We start from the raw sequence: 24,562 nt of genomic DNA, 5'->3' as shown, positions 1-24,562 counted from the left end.
GCAACGCGAAACTGCAGGGAACAGGAAAAGAAAGGAATAACGCATCTGAGGAGGAACAGCGTCTAAACCAGACCTGGGAAGCGAGCACTTGCAACGCGAAACTGCAGGGAACAGGAAAAGAAAGGAAGAACGCCTCTGAGGAGGAGCAACTGAATTAGCCATGCTTTAGAGAGAACGGGATCACAAGGGGAGTGCAGCTAAGGACAGCTGATAATGCATTGAAGATTTCAGCAGTATACCTTCAGCCTGTAAACAAAGTACATTTTGATCCTCCTTGTATGGGAGACGAGTGGTTAAAAACATCAGGTTCAACCGAACTAACGCACGGACACTACAAACAGGAAACGCAACAGAATTAGCATTTACCAAAACGCGAGGAAAGTACATTTTCTAGCTGTTTTTACTACTTTTTAGCACGGTTCAATCGTGTTATGGCTATACGTTGAATAATTGGTGTTATAAAGCATTCTGAGCACTGCGTATTTTATGGAGCTCATTTGTTGTTTTGAAGGCAGCGGGAAGAGGAAAGAAGGCAGGAAACGCGTCTAAACCAGAGCTGTGAAGCGAGGACTTGCAACACGAAACTGCAGGGAACAGGAAAAGAAAGGAATAACGCATCTGAGGAGGAACAGCGTCTAAACCAGAGCTGGGAAGCGAGGACTTGCAACGCGAAACTGCAGGGAACAGGAAAAGAAAGGAATAACGCATCTGAGGAGGAACAGCGTCTAAACCAGACCTGGGAAGCGAGCACTTGCAACGCGAAACTGCAGGGAACAGGAAAAGAAAGGAAGAACGCCTCTGAGGAGGAGCAACTGAATTAGCCATGCTTTAGAGAGAACGGGATCACAAGGGGAGTGCAGCTAAGGACAGCTGATAATGCATTGAAGATTTCAGCAGTATACCTTCAGCCTGTAAACAAAGTACATTTTGATCCTCCTTGTATGGGAGACGAGTGGTTAAAAACATCAGGTTCAACCGAACTAACGCACGGACACTACAAACAGGAAACGCAACAGAATTAGCATTTACCAAAACGCGAGGAAAGTACATTTTCTAGCTGTTTTTACTATTTTTTAGCATGGTTCAATCGTGTTATGGCTATACGTTGAATAATTGGTGTTATAAAGCATTCTGAGCACTGTGTATTTTATGGAGCTCATTTGTTGTTTTGAAGGCAGCGGGAAGAGGAAAGAAGGCAGGAAACGCGTCTAAACCAGAGCTGTGAAGCGAGGACTTGCAACGCGAAACTGCAGGGAACAGGAAAAGAAAGGAATAACGCATCTGAGGAGGAACAGCGTCTAAACCAGAGCTGGGAAGCGAGGACTTGCAACGCGAAACTGCAGGGAACAGGAAAAGAAAGGAATAACGCATCTGAGGAGGAACAGCGTCTAAACCAGACCTGGGAAGCGAGCACTTGCAACGCGAAACTGCAGGGAACAGGAAAAGAAAGGAAGAACGCCTCTGAGGAGGAGCAACTGAATTAGCCATGCTTTAGAGAGAACGGGATCACCAGGGGAGTGCAGCTAAGGACAGCTGATAATGCATTGAAGATTTCAGCAGTATACCTTCAGCCTGTAAACAAAGTACATTTTGATACCCCTTGTATGGGAGACGAGTGGTTAAAAACATCAGGTTCGACTGAACAAACGCACGGAGACTGTACAAACAGGAAACGCAACATAATTAGCATTTACCAAAACGCGAGGAAAGTACATTTTCTAGCTGTTTTTACTAGTTTTTAGCACGGATAAATCGTGTTATGGCTATACGTTGAATAATGGGTGTTATAAAGCATTCTGAGCACTGTGTATCTTATGGAGCTCATTTGTTGTTTTGAAGGCAGCGGGAAGAGGAAAGAAGGCAGGAAACACGCGTCTAAACCAGAGCTGTGAAGCGAGGACTTGCAACGCGAAACTGCAGGGAACAGGAAAAGAAAGGAATAATGCATCTGAGGAGGAACAGCGTCTAAACCAGAGCTGGGAAGCGAGGACTTGCAACGCGAAACTGCAGGGAACAGGAAAAGAAAGGAATAACGCCTCTGAGGAGCAACTGAATTAGCCTGCTTTGGAGAGAACGGGATCACCAGGGGAGTGCAGCTTGTAAACTAGAAGGGACACATGGTGACTGGATTAACATGGCAAATACACGTTCCAGAACAGTAAGGAAAGCTGATAATGCATTGAAGATTTCAGCAGTATACCTTCAGCCTGAAAACAAAGTACATTTTGATACCCTTGTATGGGAGACGAGTGGTTAAAAACATCAGGTTCGACTGAACAAACGCACGGAGACTGTACAAACAGGAAACGCAACATAATTAGCATTTACCAAAACGCGAGGAAAGTACATTTTCTAGCTGTTTTTAGCACGTTTCAATACGTTTAGCGGGTTACGGCTATAAATTGAATAATGGGTGTTATAAAGCATTCTGAGCACTGTGTATCTTTTGGAGCTCATTTGTTGTTTTGAAGGCAGCGGGAAGAGGAAAGAAGGCAGGGAACTCGAGGCTAAATTAGAGGTCTGAGACCAGAAAATCCAGGGTATTCCCTGCAGAGTGTGTAGGGCCAGCGGCATGAAGATTTGCAGATTTCGTTAGAGTCCAGGTCAGGAACCTGTAGGTTAATGGAAGAAGGAAGCCGAAGAAGGGAGAGACGAGACAGCGAACCGGATCAATCCGGGAGCTAGGAGTGGTAAGAAGTTAGGGAGATCTGAGTCTCAGGATTGGAAAGGGAAGGAGTTGGATATCACATGTCATGCCATAGGAAGGGTCTCAGGTTTGGTATTAGAAGCACTGAGATATGACATCTCATGCTATCGGAAGGGTCTCAGTATTGGAATGGGAAGGTGTTGAATATCAAATCGCATGCTATAGGAACGATATCAGGTTTGGTAGAAGCATTGAGATATCGCATCTCATGCTATAGGAAGGGTCTCAGGATTGGAATGGGAAGGAGTTGGATATCATCTCATGCTATAGGAACGTCTCAGGATTGGAATGGGAAGGAGTTGTAAATCACATCTCATCCTATAGGAAGGGTCGCAGGTTTGGAATGGGAAATATTTGGATATCACATCTCTGGCAATAGGAAGGGTCTCAGGTTTGGTACTAGAAACATTGAGATATCACATTTCATGTTATAGGAAGGGTCTCAGGTTTGGTATTAGAAGCATTGAGATATCACATCTCATGCTATAGGAAGGGTCTCAGGATTGGAATGGGAAGGAGTTGGATATCACATCTCATGCTATAGGAAGGGCCTCAGGATTGGAATGGGAAGGAGTTGGATATCACATCTCATGCTATAGGAAGGGTCTCAGGATTTGAATGGGAAGGAGTTGAATATCACATCTCATGCTATAGGAAGGGCCTCATGAGTGGAATGTGAAGGAGTTGGATATTCTCATTTTATAGGAAGGGACTCAGGTTTGGTATTAGAAGCACTGAGATATCAGAACTTCATCCTTTGGGAAGGACTCAAGTTTGGTATTTGAAGGAGTGAGATAATAAATCTCATCCTAACGGAAGGGTCTCAGGATTGGAATGGGAAGGAGTTGAATATCACATCTCATCCTATAGGAAGGATCTGAGGTTTGGTAGAAGCATTGAGATATCACATCTCATGCTATAGGAAGGGTCTCAGGATTGGAATGGGAAGGAGTTGGATATCACATCTCTTGCAATAGGAAGGATCCCAGGTTTTCTATTAAGACCATTGAGATATCACATCTCGTGCTATAGGAAGGGTTTTCAGGTTTGGAATGGGAAGAAGTTGGATATCACATCTCATGCTATAGGAAGGGTCTCAGGTTTGGTAGAAGCATTGAGATATCACATCTCAGGCTATCAGAAGGGTCTCAGGATTGGAATGGGAAGGAGTTGGATATATTTCATCTCATGCTATAGGGAGGGTCTCAGGTTTGGTATTAATAGCATTGAGATATCACTTATGCTATAGGAAGGATCTCAGGATTGAATGGGAATAAGTTGGATATCACATTTCATGCTATAGGAAGGGTCTCAGATTTGGAAGAAGCATTGAGATATCACATCTCATGCTATAGGAAGGGCCTCATGATTGGAATGGGAAGGAGTTGGATATCACATCTCATGCTATCGGAAAGGACTCAGGTTTGGTAGAAACATTGGGATATCACATTTCATGCTAAAGGAAGGGTCTCAGGATTGGAATGGGAAGGAGTTGGATATCACATCTCATGCTAAAGGACAGGTCTCAGGTTTGGAAGGAAACAATTTGGATATCACATCTCAAGTTATAGGACGGGTCTGTGGTTTGGTATTTGAAGCATTGAGATCACATCTCATGCTATAGAGAGGGTCTCAGGTTTGGTATTAATAGCATTGAGATATCACATCTCATGCTATAGGAAGGGTCTCAGGATTGGAATGGGAAGGAGTTGGATATCATATCTCATGCTATAGGAAGGGTCTCGGGTTTGGTAGAAGCATTGAGATATCACATCTCAGGCTATGGGAAGGGTCAAAGGATTGGAATGGGAAGGAGTTGGATATCACATCTCATGCTTTAGGGAGGGTCTCAGGTTTGGTATTAATAGCATTGAGATATCACATCTCATGCTATAGGAACGGTCTCAGGATTGGATGGGAAGGAGTTGGATATCACATTTCATGCTATAGGAAGGGTCTCAGGTTTGGTAGAAGCCTTGAGATATCTCATCTCATGCTATAGGAAGGGCCTCATGATTGGAATGGGAAGGAGTTGGATATCACATCTCATGCTATCGGAAAGGTCTCAGGTTTGGTAGAAGCATTGGGATATCACATCTCATGCTATAGGAAGAGCTTCATGATTGGAATGGGAAGGAGTTGGATATCACATCTCATGCTATCGGAAAGGTCTCAGGTTTGGTAGAAACATTGGGATATCACATCTCATGCTCTCGGAAGGGTCTCAGGATTGGATTGGGAAGGAGTTGGATATCCCATCTCATGCTATAGGAAGGGTCACAGGTTGGAATTGGAAGGAGATGGATATCACATCTCATGTTATAGGAAGGGTATCAGGATTGGAATGGGAAGGACTTTGATATCACATCTTGCTATAGGGAGGGTCTCAGGTTTGGTATTAGAAGCATTGAGATATCACATCTCATGCTATCAGAAAGGTCTGGATTGGGAAGGAGTTGGATTTCCCATATCATGCTATAGGAAGGGTCACAGGTTGGAATTGGAAGGAGTTGGCTATCACATCTCATTCCATAGGAAGGGTCTCAGGATTGGAATGGGAAGGAGTTGGATATCACATCTCATGCTAAAGGAAGGGTCTCAAATTTGGAAGGGGAAGGATTTGGATATCACATCTCAAGTTATAGGACGGGTCTGTGGTTTGGTATTAGAAGCATTGAGATATCATATCTCATGCTATCGGAAGGGTCTCAGGATTGGAATGGGAAGGACTTGGATATCACATCTCATGTTATAGGAAGAGTCTCAGGTTTGTTATTAGAAGCATTGAGATATCACATCTCATGTTATAGGACAGTCTCAGGTTTGATATTAGAAGCATTGAGATATCACATCTCATGCTATCAGAAGGGTCTCAGGATTGGATTGGGAAGGAGTTGGATATCACATCTCAAGTTATAGGACGGGTCTGTGGTTTGGTATTAGAAGCATTGAGATATCACATCTCATGCTATCGGAAGGGTATCAGGATTGGATTGGGAAGGAGTTAGATATCACATCTCATGTTATAGGAAGGGTCTCAGGATTGGAATGGGAAGGATTTGGATATCACATCTCATGTTATAGGAAGGGTCTCAGGTTTGTTATTAGAAGCATTGAGATATCGCATCTCATGTCATAGGACAGTCTCAGGTTTGGTCATAGCAGCATTGAGATATCATATCTCATTGTATAGGACGGGTCTCAGGATTGGAATGGGAAGGAGTTGGATATCATATATCATGCTATAGGAGGGGTCTCAGGATTGTAATGGGAAGGAGTTGACTATCACATCTCATGAAAAATGAAGGGTCTCAGGTTTGGAAGGGGAAGGATTTGGATATCACATCTCAAGTTATAGGACTGGTCTGTGGTTTGGTATTAGAAGCATTGAAATGTAACATCTCATAGTATAGGACGGGTCTCAGGATTGGAATGGGAAGGAGTTTGAAAGCACATCTCATGCCATGGGAAGGTCTCAGGTTTGCTAGAAGCATTAAGATATCACATCTCATGCTATCGGAAGGGTCTGAGGATTGGATTGGGAAGGAGTTGGATATCGCATCTCATGCTATAGGAAGGGTCACAGGTTTGAATTGGAAGGAGTTGGATATCACAGCTCATGTTATAGGAAGGGTATCAGGATTGGAATGGGAAGGACTTTGATATCACATCTCATGCTATCGGAAGGGTCTCAGGATTGGATTGGGAAGGAGTTGGATATCGCATCTCATGCTATAGGAAGGGTCACAGGTTTGAATTGGAAGGAGTTGGATATCACAGCTCATGTTATAGGAAGGGTATCAGGATTGGAATGGGAAGGACTTTGATATCACATCTCATGCTATCGGAAGGGTCTCAGGATTGGATTGGGAAGGAGTTGGATATAACATCTCATGTTATAGGAAGGGTATCAGGATGGGAATGGGAAGGACTTTGATATCATATCTCACGCTATAGGGAGGGTCTCAGGTTTGGTATTAGAAGCATTGAGATATCACATCTCATGTTATAGGAAGGGTCTCAGGTTTGTTATTAGAAGCATTGAGATATCACATCTCATGTTATAGGACAGTCTCAGGTTTGGTATTAGAAGCATTGAGATATAACATCTCATGGTATAGGACGGGTCTCAGGATTGGATGGGAAGAGTTGGATATCACATCTCATGCTATAGGAAGGGTCTCAGGTTTGGTAGAAGCATTGAGATATCACATCTCATTCTATAGGAAGGGTCTCAGGATTGGAATGGGAAGGAGTTGGATATCACATATAGTAAAGGAAGGGTCTCAGGTTTGGAAGGGGAATGATTTGGATATCACATCTCAAGATGTAGGACGGGTCTGTGGTTTGGTATTAGAAGCATTGAGATATCATATCTCATGCTATCGGAAGGGTCTCAGGATTGGATTGCGAAGGAGTTGGAGATCACATCTCATGTTATCGGAAGGGTCTCAGGATTGGATTGGGAAAGAGTTGGATATAACATCTCGTTATAGGAAGGATCTCAGGTTTGTTATTAGAAGCATTGAGATATCACATCTCATGTTATAGGACGGGTCTCAGGATTGGAATGGGAAGGAGTTGGATATCACATCTCATGCTAAAGGAAGGGTCTCAGGTTTGGAAGGGGAAGGATTTGGATATCACATCTCAATTTATAGGACGGGTCTGTGGTTTGGTATTAGAAGCATTGAGATATCATATCTCATGCTATCGGAAGGGTCTCAGGATTGGAGTGGGAAGGAGTTGGATATCACATCTCATGTTATAGGAAGGGTCTCCGGATTGAAATGGGAAGGATTTGGATATCACATCTCATGTTATAGGAAGGGTCTCAGGTTTGTTATTAGAAGCATTGAGATATCGCATCTCATGTTATAGGACTGTCTCAGGTTTGGTATTAGAAGCATTAAGATATCATATCTCATGCTATCGGTAGGGTCTCAGGATTGGAATGGGAAGGATTTGGATATCACATCTCATGTTATAGGAAGGGTCTCAGGATTGGAATGGGAAGGAGTTGGATATCACATCTCATGCTATCGGAAAGGACTCAGGTTTGGTAGAAGCATTGGGATATCACATTTCATGCTATAGGAAGGGTCTCAGGATTGGAATGGGAAGGAGTTGGATATCACATCTCATGCTAAAGGTCAGGTCTCAGGTTTGGAAGGAAACGATTTGGATATCACATCTCAAGTTATAGGACGGGTCTCGGGATTGGAATGGGAAGGAGTTGGATATCACATCTCATGCTAAAGGACAGGTCTCAGGTTTGGAAGGAAACGATTTGGATATCACATCTCAAGTTATAGGACGGGTCTGTGGTTTGGTATTTGAAGCATTGAGATATCAAATCTCATGCTATAGGGAGGGTCTCAGGTTTGGTATTAATAGCATTGAGATATCACATCTCATGCTATACGAAGGGTCTCAGGATTGGAATGGGAATGAGTTTGATATCACATCTCATGCTATAGGGAGGGTCTCAGGTTTGGTATTAATAGCATTGAGATATCACATCTCATGCTATAGGAAGGGTCTCAGGATTGGATGGGAAGGAGTTGGATATCACATTTCATGCTATAGGAAGGGTCTCAGGTTTGGTAGAAGCCTTGAGATATCACATCTCATGCTATAGGAAGGGCCTCATGATTGGAGTGGGAAGGTGTTGGCTATCACATCTCATGCTATCGGAAAGGTCTCAGGTTTGGTAGAAGCATTGGGATATCACATCTCATGCTCTCGGAAGGGTCTCAGGATTGGATTGGGAAGGAGTTGGATATCACATCTCATGTTATAGGAAGGGGCTCAGGATTGGAATGGGAAGGACTTGGACATCACATCTCACGTCATAGGAAGGGTCTCAGGTTTGGTATTAGAAGCATTGAGATATAACATCTCATGGTATAAGACGGGTCTCAGGATTGGAATGGGAAGGAGTTTGATATCACATCTCATGCCTTAGGAAGGTCTCAGGTTTGGTTGAAGCATTAAGATATCACATCTCATGCTATCGGAAGGGTCTCAGGATCGGATTGGGAAGGAGTTGGATATCCCATCTCATGCTATCGGAAGAGTCACAGGTTGGAATTGGAAGGAGTTGGATATCACATCTCATGCTATCGGAAGGGTCTCAGGATTAAAATGGGAAGGAGTTGGATATCACATCTCATGCTATAGGGAGGGTCTCAGGTTTGATATTAGAAGCATTGAGATATCATATCTCATGCTATCGGAAGGGTCTCAGGATTGGATTGGGAAGGAGTTGGATATCACATCTCATGTTATAGGACGGGTCTCAGGATTGGATGGGAAGAGTTGGATATCATATCTCATGTTATAGGAAGGGTATCAGGATGGGAATGGGAAGGACTTTGATATCACATCTCACGCTATAGGGAGGGTCTCAGGTTTGGTATTAGAAGCATTGAGATAAGCATCTCATGTTATAGGAAGGGTCTCAGGTTTGTTATTAGAAGCATTGAGATATCACATCTCATGTTATAGGACAGTCTCAGGTTTGTTATTAGAAGCATTGAGATATAACATCTCATGGTATAGGACGGGTCTCAGGATTGGATGGGAAGAGTTGGATATCACATCTCATGCCATAGGAAGGGTCTCAGGTTTGGTAGAAGCATTGAGATATCACATCTCATTCTAAAGGAAGGGTCTCAGGATTGGAAGGGGAAGGAGTTGGATATCACATATCATGGTAAAGGAAGGGTCTCAGGTTTGGAATGGGAAGGATTTGGATATCACATCTCAAGCTATAGGACGGGTCTGTGGTTTGGTATTAGAAGCATTGAGATATCATATCTCATGCTATCGGAAGGGTCTCAGGATTGGATTGCAAAGGAGTTGGATATCACATCTCATGTTATCGGAAGGGTCTCAGGATTGGATTGGGAAAGAGTTGGATTCAACATCTCATGTTATAGGAAGGCTCTCAGGTTTGTTATTAGAAGCATTGAGATGTAACATCTCATAGTATAGGACGGGTCTCAGGATTGGAATGGGAAGGAGTTTGATATCACATCTCATGCCATGGGAAGTTCTCAGGTTTGCTAGAAGCATTAAGATATCCATCTCATGCTATCGGAAGGGTCTCAGGATTGGATTGGGAAGGAGTTGGATATCGCATCTCATGCTATAGGAAGGGTCACAGGTTTGAATTGGAAGGAGTTGGATATCATATCTCATGTTATAGGAAGGGTATCAGGATGGGAATGGGAAGGACTTTGATATCACATCTCACGCTATAGGGAGAGTCTCAGGTTTGGTATTAGAAGCATTGAGATATCACATCTCATTCTATAGGAAGGGTCTCAGGATTGGAATGGGAAGGAGTTGGGTATCACATATCATGGTAAAGGAAGGGTCTCAAGTTTGGAAGGGGAAGGATTTGGATATCACATCTCAAGCTATAGGACGAGTCTGTGGTTTGGTATTAGAAGCATTGAGATATCATATCTCATGCTATCGGAAGGGTCTCAGGATTGGATTGCAAAGCAGTTGGATATCACATCTCATGTTATCGGAAGGGTATCAGGATTGGATTGGGAAAGAGTTGGATATAACATCTCATGTTATAGGAAGGCTCTCAGGTTTGTTATTAGAAGCATTGAGATATCACATCTCATGTTATAGGACAGTCTCAGGTTTGGTATTAAAAGCATTGAGATATCATATCTCATGGTATAGGACGGGTCTCAGGATTGGAATGGGAAGGAGTTGGATATCACATCTCATGCTAAAGGAAGGGTCTCAGGTTTGGAAGGGGAAGGATTTGGATATCACATCTCAATTTATAGGACGGGTCTGTGGTTTGGTATTAGAAGCATTGAGATATCATATCTCATGCTATCGGAAGGGTCTCAGGATTGGAGTGGGAAGGAGTTGGATATCACATCTCATGTTATAGGAAGGGTCTCCGGATTGAAATGGGAAGGATTTGGATATCACATATCATGTTATAGGAAGGGTCTCAGGTTTGTTATTAGAAGCATTGAGATATTGCATCTCATGTTATAGGACAGTCTCAGGTTTGGTATTAGAAGCATTAAGATATCATATCTCATGCTATCGGAAGGGTCTCAGGATTGGAATGGGAAGGATTTGGATATCACATCTCATGTTATAGGAAGGGTCTCAGGATTGGAATGGGAAGGATTTGGATATCACATCTCATGTTATAGGAAGGGTCTCAGGTTTGTTATTAGAAGCATTGAGATATCACATCTCATGTTATAGGACAGTCTCAGGTTTGGTATTAGAAGCATTGAGATATCATATCTCATGCTATCGGAAGGGTCTCAGGATTGGAATGGGAAGGAGTTGGATATCACATCTCATGCTAAAGGAAGGGTCTCAGGTTTGGAAGGGGAAGGATTTGGATATCACATCTCAAGTTATAGGACGGGTCTCTGGTTTGGTATTAGAAGCATTGAGATATCATATCTCATGCTATTGGAAGGGTCTCAGGATACGATTGGGAAGGAGTTGGATATCACATCTCATGTTATAGGAAGGGTCTCAAGATTGGAATGGGAAGGACTTGGATATCACATCTCATATTATATGAAGGGTCTCAGGTTTGTTATTAGAAGCATTGAGATATCACATCTCATGTTATAGGACAGTCTCAGGTTTGGTATTAGAAGCATTGAGATATAACATCTCATAGTATAGGACGGGTCCCAGGATTGGAATGGGAAGGAGTTTGATATCACATCTCATGCCATGGGAAAGTCTCAGGTTTGCTAGAAGCATTAAGATATCACATCTCATGCTATCGGAAGGGTCTCAGGATTGGATTGGGAAGGAGTTGGATATCACATCTCATATTATAGGAAGGGTCTCAGGTTTGTTATTAGAAGCATTGAGATATCACATCTCATGTTATAGGACAGTCTCAGGTTTGGTATTAGAAGCATTGGATATAACATCTCATAGTATAGGACGGGTCTCAGGATTGGAATGGGAAGGACTTTGATATCACATCTCACGCTATAGGGAAGGTCTCAGGTTTGGCATTAGAAGCATTGAGATATCACATCTCATGCTATCGGAAGGGTCTCAGGATTGGATCGGGAAGGAGTTGGATATAACATCTCATGTTATAGGACGGGTCTCAGGATTGGATGGGAAGAGTTGGATATCACATCTCATGTTATAGGAAGGGTATCAGGATTGGAATGGGAAGGACTTTGATATCACATCTCACGCTATAGGGAGGGTCTCAGGTTTGGTATTAGAAGCATTGAGATATCACATCTCATGTTATAGGAAGGGTCTCAGGTTTGTTATTAGAAGCATTGAGATATCACATCTCATGTTATAGGACAGTCTCAGGTTTGGTATTAGAAGCATTGAGATGTAACATCTCATGGTATAGGACGGGTCTCAGGATTGGATGGGAAGAGTTGGATATCACATCTCATGCTATAGGAAGGGTCTCAGGTTTGGTAGAAGCATTGGGATATCACATCTCATGCTATAGGAAGGGTCTCAGGATTGGAATGGGAAGGAGTTGGATATCACATCTCATGCTAAAGGAAGTGTCTCAGGTTTGGAAGGGGAAGGATTTGGATATCACATCTCAAGTTATAGGACGGGTCTGTGGTTTGGTATTAGAAGCATTGAGATATCATATCTCATGCTATCGGAAGGGTCTCAGGATTGGATTGCGAAGGAGTCGGATATCACATCTCATGTTATAGGAAGGGTCTCAAGATTGGAATGGGAAGGACTTGGATATCATATCTCATGTTATAGGAAGGGTCTCAGGTTTGTTATTAGAAGCATTGAGATATCGCATCTCATGTTATAGGACAGTCTCAGGTTTGGTATTGGAAGCATTGAGATATCATATCTCATTGTATAGGACGGGTCTCAGGATTGGAATGGGAAGGAGTTGGATATCACATATCATGCTATAGGAAGGGTCTCAGGATTGGAATGGGAAGGAGTTGGATATCACATCTCATGATAAAGGAAGGGTCTCAGGTTTGGAAGGGGAAGGATTTGGATATCACATCTCAAGTTATAGGACGGGTCTGTGGTTTGGTATTAGAAGCATTGAGATATCATATCTCATGCTATCGGAAGGGTCTCAGGATTGGATTGGGAAGGAGTTGGATATCACATCTCATGTTATAGGAAGGGTCTCAAGATTGGAATGGGAAGGACTTGGATATCACATCTCATGTTATAGGAAGGGTCTCAGGTTTGTTATTAGAAGCATTGAGATATCACATCTCATGTTATAGGACAGTCTCAGGTTTGGTATTAGAAGCATTGAGATATCATATCTCATGGTATAGGACGGGTCTCAGGATTGCAATGGGAAGGAGTTGGATATCACATCTCAAGTTATAGGAAAGCTCTCAGGTTTGTTATTAGAAGCATTGAGATATCACATCTCATGTTATAGGACAGTCTCAGGTTTGGTATTAGAAGCATTGAGATATCATATCTCATGGTATAGGACGGGTCTCAGGATTGCAATGGGAAGGAGTTGGATATCACATCTCATGCTAAAGGAAGGGTCTCAGGTTTGGAAGGGGAAGGATTTGGATATTGCATCTCAATTTATAGGACGGGTCTGTGGTTTGGTATTAGAAGCATTGAGATATCATATCTCATGCTATCGGAAGGGTCTCAGGATTGTATTGGGAAGGAGTTGGATATCACATCGCATGTGATAGGAAGGGTCTCAAGATTGGAATGGGAAGGAGTTGGATATCACATATCATGCTATAGGAAGGGTCTCAGGATTGGAATGGGAAGGCGTTGGATATCACATCTCATGATAAAGAAAGGGTCTCAGGTTTGGAAGGGGAAGGATTTGGATATCACATCCCAAGTTATAGGATGGTTCTGTGGTTTGGTATTAGAAGCATTGAGATATCACATCTCATGTTATAGGAAGGGTCTCAGGTTTGTTATTAGAAGCATTGAGATATCACATCTCATGTTATAAGACAGTCTCAGGTTTGGTATTAGAAGCATTGAGATATAACATCTCATGGTATAGGACGGGTCTCAGGATTGGATGGGAAGAGTTGGATATCACATCTCATGCTATAGGAAGGGTCTCAGGTTTGGTAGAAGCATTGAGATATCACATCTCATTCTATAGGAAGGGTCTCAGGATTGGAATGGGAAGGAGTTGGATATCACATATAGTAAAGGAAGGGTCTCAGGTTTGGAAGGGGAATGATTTGGATATCACATCTCAAGCTGTAGGACGGGTCTGTGGTTTGGTATTAGAAGCATTGAGATATCATATCTCATGCTATCGGAAGGGTCTCAGGATTGGATTGCGAAGGAGTTGGATATCACATCTCATGTTATCGGAAGGGTCTCAGGATTGGATTGGGAAAGAGTTGGATATAACATCTCGTTATAGGAAGGCTCTCAGGTTTGTTATTAGAAGCATTGAGATATCACATCTCATGTTATAGGACAGTCTCAGGTTTGGTATTAGAAGCATTGAGATATCATATCTCATGGTATAGGACGGGTCTCAGGATTGGAATGGGAAGGAGTTGGATATCACATCTCATGCTAAAGGAAGGGTCTCAGGTTTGGAAGGGGAAGGATTTGGATATCACATCTCAATTTATAGGACGGGTCTGTGGTTTGGTATTAGAAGCATTGAGATATCATATCTCATGCTATCGGAAGGGTCTCAGGATTGGAGTGGGAAGGAATTGGATATCACATCTCATGTTATAGGAAGGGTCTCCGGATTGAAATGGGAAGGATTTGGATATCACATCTCATGTCATAGGAAGGGTCTCAGGTTTGTTATTAGAAGCATTGAGATATTGCATCTCATGTTACAGGACAGTCTCAGGTTTGGTATTAGAAGCATTAAGATATCATATCTCATGCTATCGGTAGGGTCTCAGGATTGGAATGGGAAGGATTTGGATATCACATCTCATGTTATAGGAAAGGTCTCAGGATTGGAATGGGAAGGAGTTGGATATCACATCTCATGCTATCGGAAAGGACTTAGGTTTGGTAGAAGCATTGGGATATCACATTTCATGCTATAGGAAGGCTCTCAGGATTGGAATGGGAAGGAGTTGGATATCACATCTCATGCTAAAGGTCAGGTCTCAGGTTTGGAAGGAAACGATTTGGATATCACATCTCAAGTTATAGGACGGGTCTCGGGATTGGAATGGGAAGGAGTTGGATATCACATCTCATGCTAAAGGACAGGTCTCTGGTTTGGAAGGAAACGATTTGGATATCACATCTCAATTTATAGGACGGGTCTGTGGTTTGGTATTAGAAGCATTGAGATATCATATCTCATGCTATCGGAAGGGTCTCAGGATTGGAGTGGGAAGGAGTTGGATATCACATCTCATGTTATAGGAAGGGTCTCCGGATTGAAATGGGAAGGATTTGGATATCACATATCATGTTATAGGAAGGGTCTCAGGTTTGTTATTAGAAGCATTGAGATATTGCATCTCATGTTATAGGACAGTCTCAGGTTTGGTATTAGAAGCATTAAGATATCATATCTCATGCTATCGGAAGGGTCTCAGGATTGGAATGGGAAGGATTTGGATATCACATCTCATGTTATAGGAAGGGTCTCAGGATTGGAATGGGAAGGATTTGGATATCACATCTCATGTTATAGGAAGGGTCTCAGGTTTGTTATTAGAAGCATTGAGATATCACATCTCATGTTATAGGACAGTCTCAGGTTTGGTATTAGAAGCATTGAGATATCATATCTCATGCTATCGGAAGGGTCTCAGGATTGGAATGGGAAGGAGTTGGATATCACATCTCATGCTAAAGGAAGGGTCTCAGGTTTGGAAGGGGAAGGATTTGGATATCACATCTCAAGTTATAGGACGGGTCTCTGGTTTGGTATTAGAAGCATTGAGATATCATATCTCATGCTATTGGAAGGGTCTCAGGATACGATTGGGAAGGAGTTGGATATCACATCTCATGTTATAGGAAGGGTCTCAAGATTGGAATGGGAAGGACTTGGATATCACATCTCATATTATATGAAGGGTCTCAGGTTTGTTATTAGAAGCATTGAGATATCACATCTCATGTTATAGGACAGTCTCAGGTTTGGTATTAGAAGCATTGAGATATAACATCTCATAGTATAGGACGGGTCCCAGGATTGGAATGGGAAGGAGTTTGATATCACATCTCATGCCATGGGAAGGTCTCAGGTTTGCTAGAAGCATTAAGATATCACATCTCATGCTATCGGAAGGGTCTCAGGATTGGATTGGGAAGGAGTTGGATATCACATCTCATATTATAGGAAGGGTCTCAGGTTTGTTATTAGAAGCATTGAGATATCACATCTCATGTTATAGGACAGTCTCAGGTTTGGTATTAGAAGCATTGGATATAACATCTCATAGTATAGGACGGGTCTCAGGATTGGAATGGGAAGGACTTTGATATCACATCTCACGCTATAGGGAAGGTCTCAGGTTTGGCATTAGAAGCATTGAGATATCACATCTCATGCTATCGGAAGGGTCTCAGGATTGGATCGGGAAGGAGTTGGATATAACATCTCATGTTATAGGACGGGTCTCAGGATTGGATGGGAAGAGTTGGATATCACATCTCATGTTATAGGAAGGGTATCAGGATTGGAATGGGAAGGACTTTGATATCACATCTCACGCTATAGGGAGGGTCTCAGGTTTGGTATTAGAAGCATTGAGATATCACATCTCATGTTATAGGAAGGGTCTCAGGTTTGTTATTAGAAGCATTGAGATATCACATCTCATGTTATAGGACAGTCTCAGGTTTGGTATTAGAAGCATTGAGATGTAACATCTCATGGTATAGGACGGGTCTCAGGATTGGATGGGAAGAGTTGGATATCACATCTCATGCTATAGGAAGGGTCTCAGGTTTGGTAGAAGCATTGGGATATCACATCTCATGCTATAGGAAGGGTCTCAGGATTGGAATGGGAAGGAGTTGGATATCACATCTCATGCTAAAGGAAGTGTCTCAGGTTTGGAAGGGGAAGGATTTGGATATCACATCTCAAGTTATAGGACGGGTCTGTGGTTTGGTATTAGAAGCATTGAGATATCATATCTCATGCTATCGGAAGGGTCTCAGGATTGGATTGCGAAGGAGTCGGATATCACATCTCATGTTATAGGAAGGGTCTCAAGATTGGAATGGGAAGGACTTGGATATCATATCTCATGTTATAGGAAGGGTCTCAGGTTTGTTATTAGAAGCATTGAGATATCGCATCTCATGTTATAGGACAGTCTCAGGTTTGGTATTGGAAGCATTGAGATATCATATCTCATTGTATAGGACGGGTCTCAGGATTGGAATGGGAAGGAGTTGGATATCACATATCATGCTATAGGAAGGGTCTCAGGATTGGAATGGGAAGGAGTTGGATATCACATCTCATGATAAAGGAAGGGTCTCAGGTTTGGAAGGGGAAGGATTTGGATATCACATCTCAAGTTATAGGACGGGTCTGTGGTTTGGTATTAGAAGCATTGAGATATCATATCTCATGCTATCGGAAGGGTCTCAGGATTGGATTGGGAAGGAGTTGGATATCACATCTCATGTTATAGGAAGGGTCTCAAGATTGGAATGGGAAGGACTTGGATATCACATCTCATGTTATAGGAAGGGTCTCAGGTTTGTTATTAGAAGCATTGAGATATCACATCTCATGTTATAGGACAGTCTCAGGTTTGGTATTAGAAGCATTGAGATATCATATCTCATGGTATAGGACGGGTCTCAGGATTGCAATGGGAAGGAGTTGGATATCACATCTCAAGTTATAGGAAGGCTCTCAGGTTTGTTATTAGAAGCATTGAGATATCACATCTCATGTTATAGGACAGTCTCAGGTTTGGTATTAGAAGCATTGAGATATCATATCTCATGGTATAGGACGGGTCTCAGGATTGCAATGGGAAGGAGTTGGATATCACATCTCATGCTAAAGGAAGGGTCTCAGGTTTGGAAGGGGAAGGATTTGGATATTGCATCTCAATTTATAGGACGGGTCTGTGGTTTGGTATTAGAAGCATTGAGATATCATATCTCATGCTATCGGAAGGGTCTCAGGATTGTATTGGGAAGGAGTTGGATATCACATCGCATGTGATAGGAAGGGTCTCAAGATTGGAATGGGAAGGAGTTGGATATCACATATCATGCTATAGGAAGGGTCTCAGGATTGGAATGGGAAGGCGTTGGATATCACATCTCATGATAAAGAAAGGGTCTCAGGTTTGGAAGGGGAAGGATTTGGATATCACATCCCAAGTTATAGGACGGTTCTGTGGTTTGGTATTAGAAGCATTGAGATATCACATCTCATGTTATAGGAAGGGTCTCAGGTTTGTTATTAGAAGCATTGAGATATCACATCTCATGTTATAAGACAGTCTCAGGTTTGGTATTAGAAGCATTGAGATATAACATCTCATGGTATAGGACGGGTCTCAGGATTGGATGGGAAGAGTTGGATATCACATCTCATGCTATAGGAAGGGTCTCAGGTTTGGTAGAAGCATTGAGATATCACATCTCATTCTATAGGAAGGGTCTCAGGATTGGAATGGGAAGGAGTTGGATATCACATATAGTAAAGGAAGGGTCTCAGGTTTGGAAGGGGAATGATTTGGATATCACATCTCAAGCTGTAGGACGGGTCTGTGGTTTGGTATTAGAAGCATTGAGATATCATATCTCATGCTATCGGAAGGGTCTCAGGATTGGATTGCGAAGGAGTTGGATATCACATCTCATGTTATCGGAAGGGTCTCAGGATTGGATTGGGAAAGAGTTGGATATAACATCTCGTTATAGGAAGGCTCTCAGGTTTGTTATTAGAAGCATTGAGATATCACATCTCATGTTATAGGACAGTCTCAGGTTTGGTATTAGAAGCATTGAGATATCATATCTCATGGTATAGGACGGGTCTCAGGATTGGAATGGGAAGGAGTTGGATATCACATCTCATGCTAAAGGAAGGGTCTCAGGTTTGGAAGGGGAAGGATTTGGATATCACATCTCAATTTATAGGACGGGTCTGTGGTTTGGTATTAGAAGCATTGAGATATCATATCTCATGCTATCGGAAGGGTCTCAGGATTGGAGTGGGAAGGAATTGGATATCACATCTCATGTTATAGGAAGGGTCTCCGGATTGGATTGCGAAGGAGTCGGATATCACATCTCATGTTATAGGAAGGGTCTCAAGATTGGAATGGGAAGGACTTGGATATCATATCTCATGTTATAGGAAGGGTCTCAGGTTTGTTATTAGAAGCATTGAGATATCGCATCTCATGTTATAGGACAGTCTCAGGTTTGGTATTGGAAGCATTGAGATATCATATCTCATTGTATAGGACGGGTCTCAGGATTGGAATGGGAAGGAGTTGGATATCACATATCATGCTATAGGAAGGGTCTCAGGATTGGAATGGGAAGGAGTTGGATATCACATCTCATGATAAAGGAAGGGTCTCAGGTTTGGAAGGGGAAGGATTTGGATATCACATCTCAAGTTATAGGACGGGTCTGTGGTTTGGTATTAGAAGCATTGAGATATCATATCTCATGCTATCGGAAGGGTCTCAGGATTGGATTGGGAAGGAGTTGGATATCACATCTCATGTTATAGGAAGGGTCTCAAGATTGGAATGGGAAGGACTTGGATATCACATCTCATGTTATAGGAAGGGTCTCAGGTTTGTTATTAGAAGCATTGAGATATCACATCTCATGTTATAGGACAGTCTCAGGTTTGGTATTAGAAGCATTGAGATATCATATCTCATGGTATAGGACGGGTCTCAGGATTGCAATGGGAAGGAGTTGGATATCACATCTCAAGTTATAGGAAGGCTCTCAGGTTTGTTATTAGAAGCATTGAGATATCACATCTCATGTTATAGGACAGTCTCAGGTTTGGTATTAGAAGCATTGAGATATCATATCTCATGGTATAGGACGGGTCTCAGGATTGCAATGGGAAGGAGTTGGATATCACATCTCATGCTAAAGGAAGGGTCTCAGGTTTGGAAGGGGAAGGATTTGGATATTGCATCTCAATTTATAGGACGGGTCTGTGGTTTGGTATTAGAAGCATTGAGATATCATATCTCATGCTATCGGAAGGGTCTCAGGATTGTATTGGGAAGGAGTTGGATATCACATCGCATGTGATAGGAAGGGTCTCAAGATTGGAATGGGAAGGAGTTGGATATCACATATCATGCTATAGGAAGGGTCTCAGGATTGGAATGGGAAGGCGTTGGATATCACATCTCATGATAAAGAAAGGGTCTCAGGTTTGGAAGGGGAAGGATTTGGATATCACATCCCAAGTTATAGGACGGTTCTGTGGTTTGGTATTAGAAGCATTGAGATATCACATCTCATGTTATAGGAAGGGTCTCAGGTTTGTTATTAGAAGCATTGAGATATCACATCTCATGTTATAAGACAGTCTCAGGTTTGGTATTAGAAGCATTGAGATATAACATCTCATGGTATAGGACGGGTCTCAGGATTGGATGGGAAGAGTTGGATATCACATCTCATGCTATAGGAAGGGTCTCAGGTTTGGTAGAAGCATTGAGATATCACATCTCATTCTATAGGAAGGGTCTCAGGATTGGAATGGGAAGGAGTTGGATATCACATATAGTAAAGGAAGGGTCTCAGGTTTGGAAGGGGAATGATTTGGATATCACATCTCAAGCTGTAGGACGGGTCTGTGGTTTGGTATTAGAAGCATTGAGATATCATATCTCATGCTATCGGAAGGGTCTCAGGATTGGATTGCGAAGGAGTTGGATATCACATCTCATGTTATCGGAAGGGTCTCAGGATTGGATTGGGAAAGAGTTGGATATAACATCTCGTTATAGGAAGGCTCTCAGGTTTGTTATTAGAAGCATTGAGATATCACATCTCATGTTATAGGACAGTCTCAGGTTTGGTATTAGAAGCATTGAGATATCATATCTCATGGTATAGGACGGGTCTCAGGATTGGAATGGGAAGGAGTTGGATATCACATCTCATGCTAAAGGAAGGGTCTCAGGTTTGGAAGGGGAAGGATTTGGATATCACATCTCAATTTATAGGACGGGTCTGTGGTTTGGTATTAGAAGCATTGAGATATCATATCTCATGCTATCGGAAGGGTCTCAGGATTGGAGTGGGAAGGAATTGGATATCACATCTCATGTTATAGGAAGGGTCTCCGGATTGAAATGGGAAGGATTTGGATATCACATCTCATGTCATAGGAAGGGTCTCAGGTTTGTTATTAGAAGCATTGAGATATCGCATCTCATGTTACAGGACAGTCTCAGGTTTGGTATTAGAAGCATTAAGATATCATATCTCATGCTATCGGTAGGGTCTCAGGATTGGAATGGGAAGGATTTGGATATCACATCTCATGTTATAGGAAAGGTCTCAGGATTGGAATGGGAAGGAGTTGGATATCACATCTCATGCTATCGGAAAGGACTTAGGTTTGGTAGAAGCATTGGGATATCACATTTCATGCTATGGGAAGGCTCTCAGGATTGGAATGGGAAGGAGTTGGATATCACATCTCATGCTAAAGGTCAGGTCTCAGGTTTGGAAGGAAACGATTTGGATATCACATCTCAAGTTATAGGACGGGTCTCGGGATTGGAATGGGAAGGAGTTGGATATCACATCTCATGCTAAAGGACAGGTCTCTGGTTTGGAAGGAAACGATTTGGATATCACATCTCAAGTTATAGGACGGGTCTGTGGTTTGGTATTTGAAGCATTGAGATATCAAATCTCATGCTATAGGGAGGGTCTCAGGTTTGGTATTAATACCATTGAGATATCACATCTCATGCTATACGAAGGGTCTCAGGATTGGAATGGGAAGGAGTTGGATATCATATCTCATGCTATAGGAAGGGTCTCAGGTTTGGTAGAAGCATTGAGATATCACATCTCAGGCTATGGGAAGGGTCAAAGGATTGAAATGGGAAGGAGTTGGATATCACATCTCATGCTACAGGGAGGGTCTCAGGTTTGGTATTAATAGCATTGAGATATCACATCTCATGCTATAGGAAGGGTCTCAGGATTGGATGGGAAGGAGTTGGATATCACATTTCATGCTATAGGAAGGGTCTCAGGTTTGGTAGAAGCCTTGAGATATCACATCTCATGCTATAGGAAGGGCCTCATGATTGGAATGGGAAGGAGTTGGATATCACATCTCATGCTATCGGAAAGGTCTCAGGTTTGGTAGAAGCATTGGGATATCACATCTCATGCTCTCGGAAGGGTCTCAGGATTGGATTGGGAAGGAGTTGGATATCACATCTCATGTTATAGGAAGGGGCTCAGGATTGGAATGGGAAGGACTTGGACATCACATCTCACGTCATAGGAAGGGTCTCAGGTTTGGTATTAGAAGCATTGAGATATAACATCTCATGGAATAAGACGGGTCTCAGGATTGGAATGGGAAGGAGTTTGATATCACATCTCATGCCTTAGGAAGGTCTCAGGTTTGGTTGAAGCATTAAGATATCACATCTCATGCTATCGGAAGGGTCTCAGGATCGGATTGGGAAGGAGTTGGATATCCCATCTCATGCTATAGGAAGGGTCACAGGTTGGAATTGGAAGGAGTTGGATATCACATCTCATGTTATAGGAAGGGTATCAGGATTGGAATGGGAAGGACTTTGATATCACATCTCGCTATAGGGAGGGTCTCAGGTTTGGTATTAGAAGCATTGAGATATCACATCTCGTGCTATCAGAAGGGTCTCAGGATTGGATTGGGAAGGAGTTGGATATCACATCTCATGTTATAGGAAGGGTCTCAGGTTTGGTATTAGAAGCATTGAGATATCACATCTCATGCTATCGGAAGAGTCACAGGTTGGAATTGGAAGGAGTTGGATATCACACCTCATGCTATCGGAAGGGTCTCAGGATTGGAATGGGAAGGAGTTGGATATCACATCTCATGCTATAGGGAGGGTCTCAGGTTTGATATTAGAAGCATTGAGATATCATAGCTCATGCTATCGGAAGGGTCTCAGGATTGGATTGGGAAGGAGTTGGATATCACATCTCATGTTATAGGACGGGTCTCAGGATTGGATGGGAAGAGTTGGATATCACATCTCATGCCATAGGAAGGGTCTCAGGATTGGAATGGGAAGGATTTGGATATCACATCTCAAGTTATAGGACGGGTCTGTGGTATGGTATAAGAAGCATTGAGATATCATATCTCATGCTATCGGAAGGGTCTCAGGATTGGAATGGGAAGGACTTGGATATCATCTCATGTTATAGGAAGAGTCTCAGGTTTGTTATTAGAAGCATTGAGATATCACATCTCATGTTATAGGACAGTCTCAGGTTTGATATTAGAAGCATTGAGATATCACATCTCATGCTATCGGAAGGGTCTCAGGATTGGATTGGGAAGGAGTTGGATATCACATCTCAAGTTATAGGACGGGTCTGTGGTTTGGTATTAGAAGCATTGAGATATCACATCTCATGCTATCGGAAGGGTCTCAGGATTTTATTGGGAAGGAGTTGGATATCATATATCATGCTATAGGAGGGGTCTCAGGATTGGAATGGGAAGGAGTTGGATATCACATCTCATGATAAAGGAAGGGTCTCAGGTTTGGAAGGGGAAGGATTTGGATATCACATCTCAAGTTATAGGACTGGTCTGTGGTTTGGTATTAGAAGCATTGAGATATATCTCATGCTATCGGAAGGGTCTCAGGATTGGATTGGGAAGGAGTTGGATATCACATCTCATGTTATAGGAAGGGTCTCAAGATTTGAATGGGAAGGACTTGGATATCACATCTCATGTTATAGGAAGGGTCTCAGGTTTGTTATTAGAAGCATTGAGGTATCACATCTTATGTTATAGGACAATCTCAGGTTTGGTATTAGAAGCATTGAGATGTAACATCTCATAGTATAGGCCGGGTCTCAGGATTGGAATGGGAAGGAGTTTGATATCACATCTCATGCCATGGGAAGGTCTCAGGTTTGCTAGAAGCATTAAGATATCACATCTCATGCTATCGGAAGGGTCTCAGGATTGGATTGGGAAGGAGTTGGATATCGCATCTCATGCTATAGGAAGGGTCACAGGTTTGAATTGGAAGGAGTTGGATATCACATCTCATGTTATAGGAAGGGTATCAGGATTGGAATGGGAAGGACTTTGATATCACATCTCATGCTATCGGAAGGGTCTCAGGATTGGATTGGGAAGGAGTTGGATATAACATCTCATGTTATAGGAAGGGTCTCAGGATTGGATGGGAAGTGTTGGATATCATATCTCATGTTATAGGAAGGGTATCAGGATGGGAATGGGAAGGACTTTGATATCACATCTCACGCTATAGGGAGGGTCTCAGGTTTGGTATTAGAAGCATTGAGATATGTATCTCATGTTATAGGAAGGGTCTCAGGTTTGTTATTAGAAGCATTGAGATATCACATCTCATGTTATAGGACAGTCTCAGGTTTGGTATTAGAAGCATTGAGATATAACATCTCATGGTATAGGACGGGTCTCAGGATTGAATGGGAAGAGTTGGATATCACATCTCATGCTATAGGAAGGGTCTCAGGTTTGGTAGAAGCATTGAGATATCACATCTCATTCTATAGGAAGGGTCTCAGGATTGGAATGGGAAGGAGTTGGATATCACATATCATGGTAAAGGAAGGGTCTCAGGTTTGGAAGGGGAAGGAATTGGA

The sequence above is a fragment of the Ambystoma mexicanum genome, chromosome 12 (genome assembly GCF_040938575.1).
Source record: "Ambystoma mexicanum isolate Mex_15411 chromosome 12, UKY_AmexF1_1, whole genome shotgun sequence".
Taxonomy (NCBI): domain Eukaryota; kingdom Metazoa; phylum Chordata; class Amphibia; order Caudata; family Ambystomatidae; genus Ambystoma; species Ambystoma mexicanum.
The sequence above is the reverse complement of the archived record's forward strand: the minus strand, read 5'-3'. Positions refer to the sequence as shown.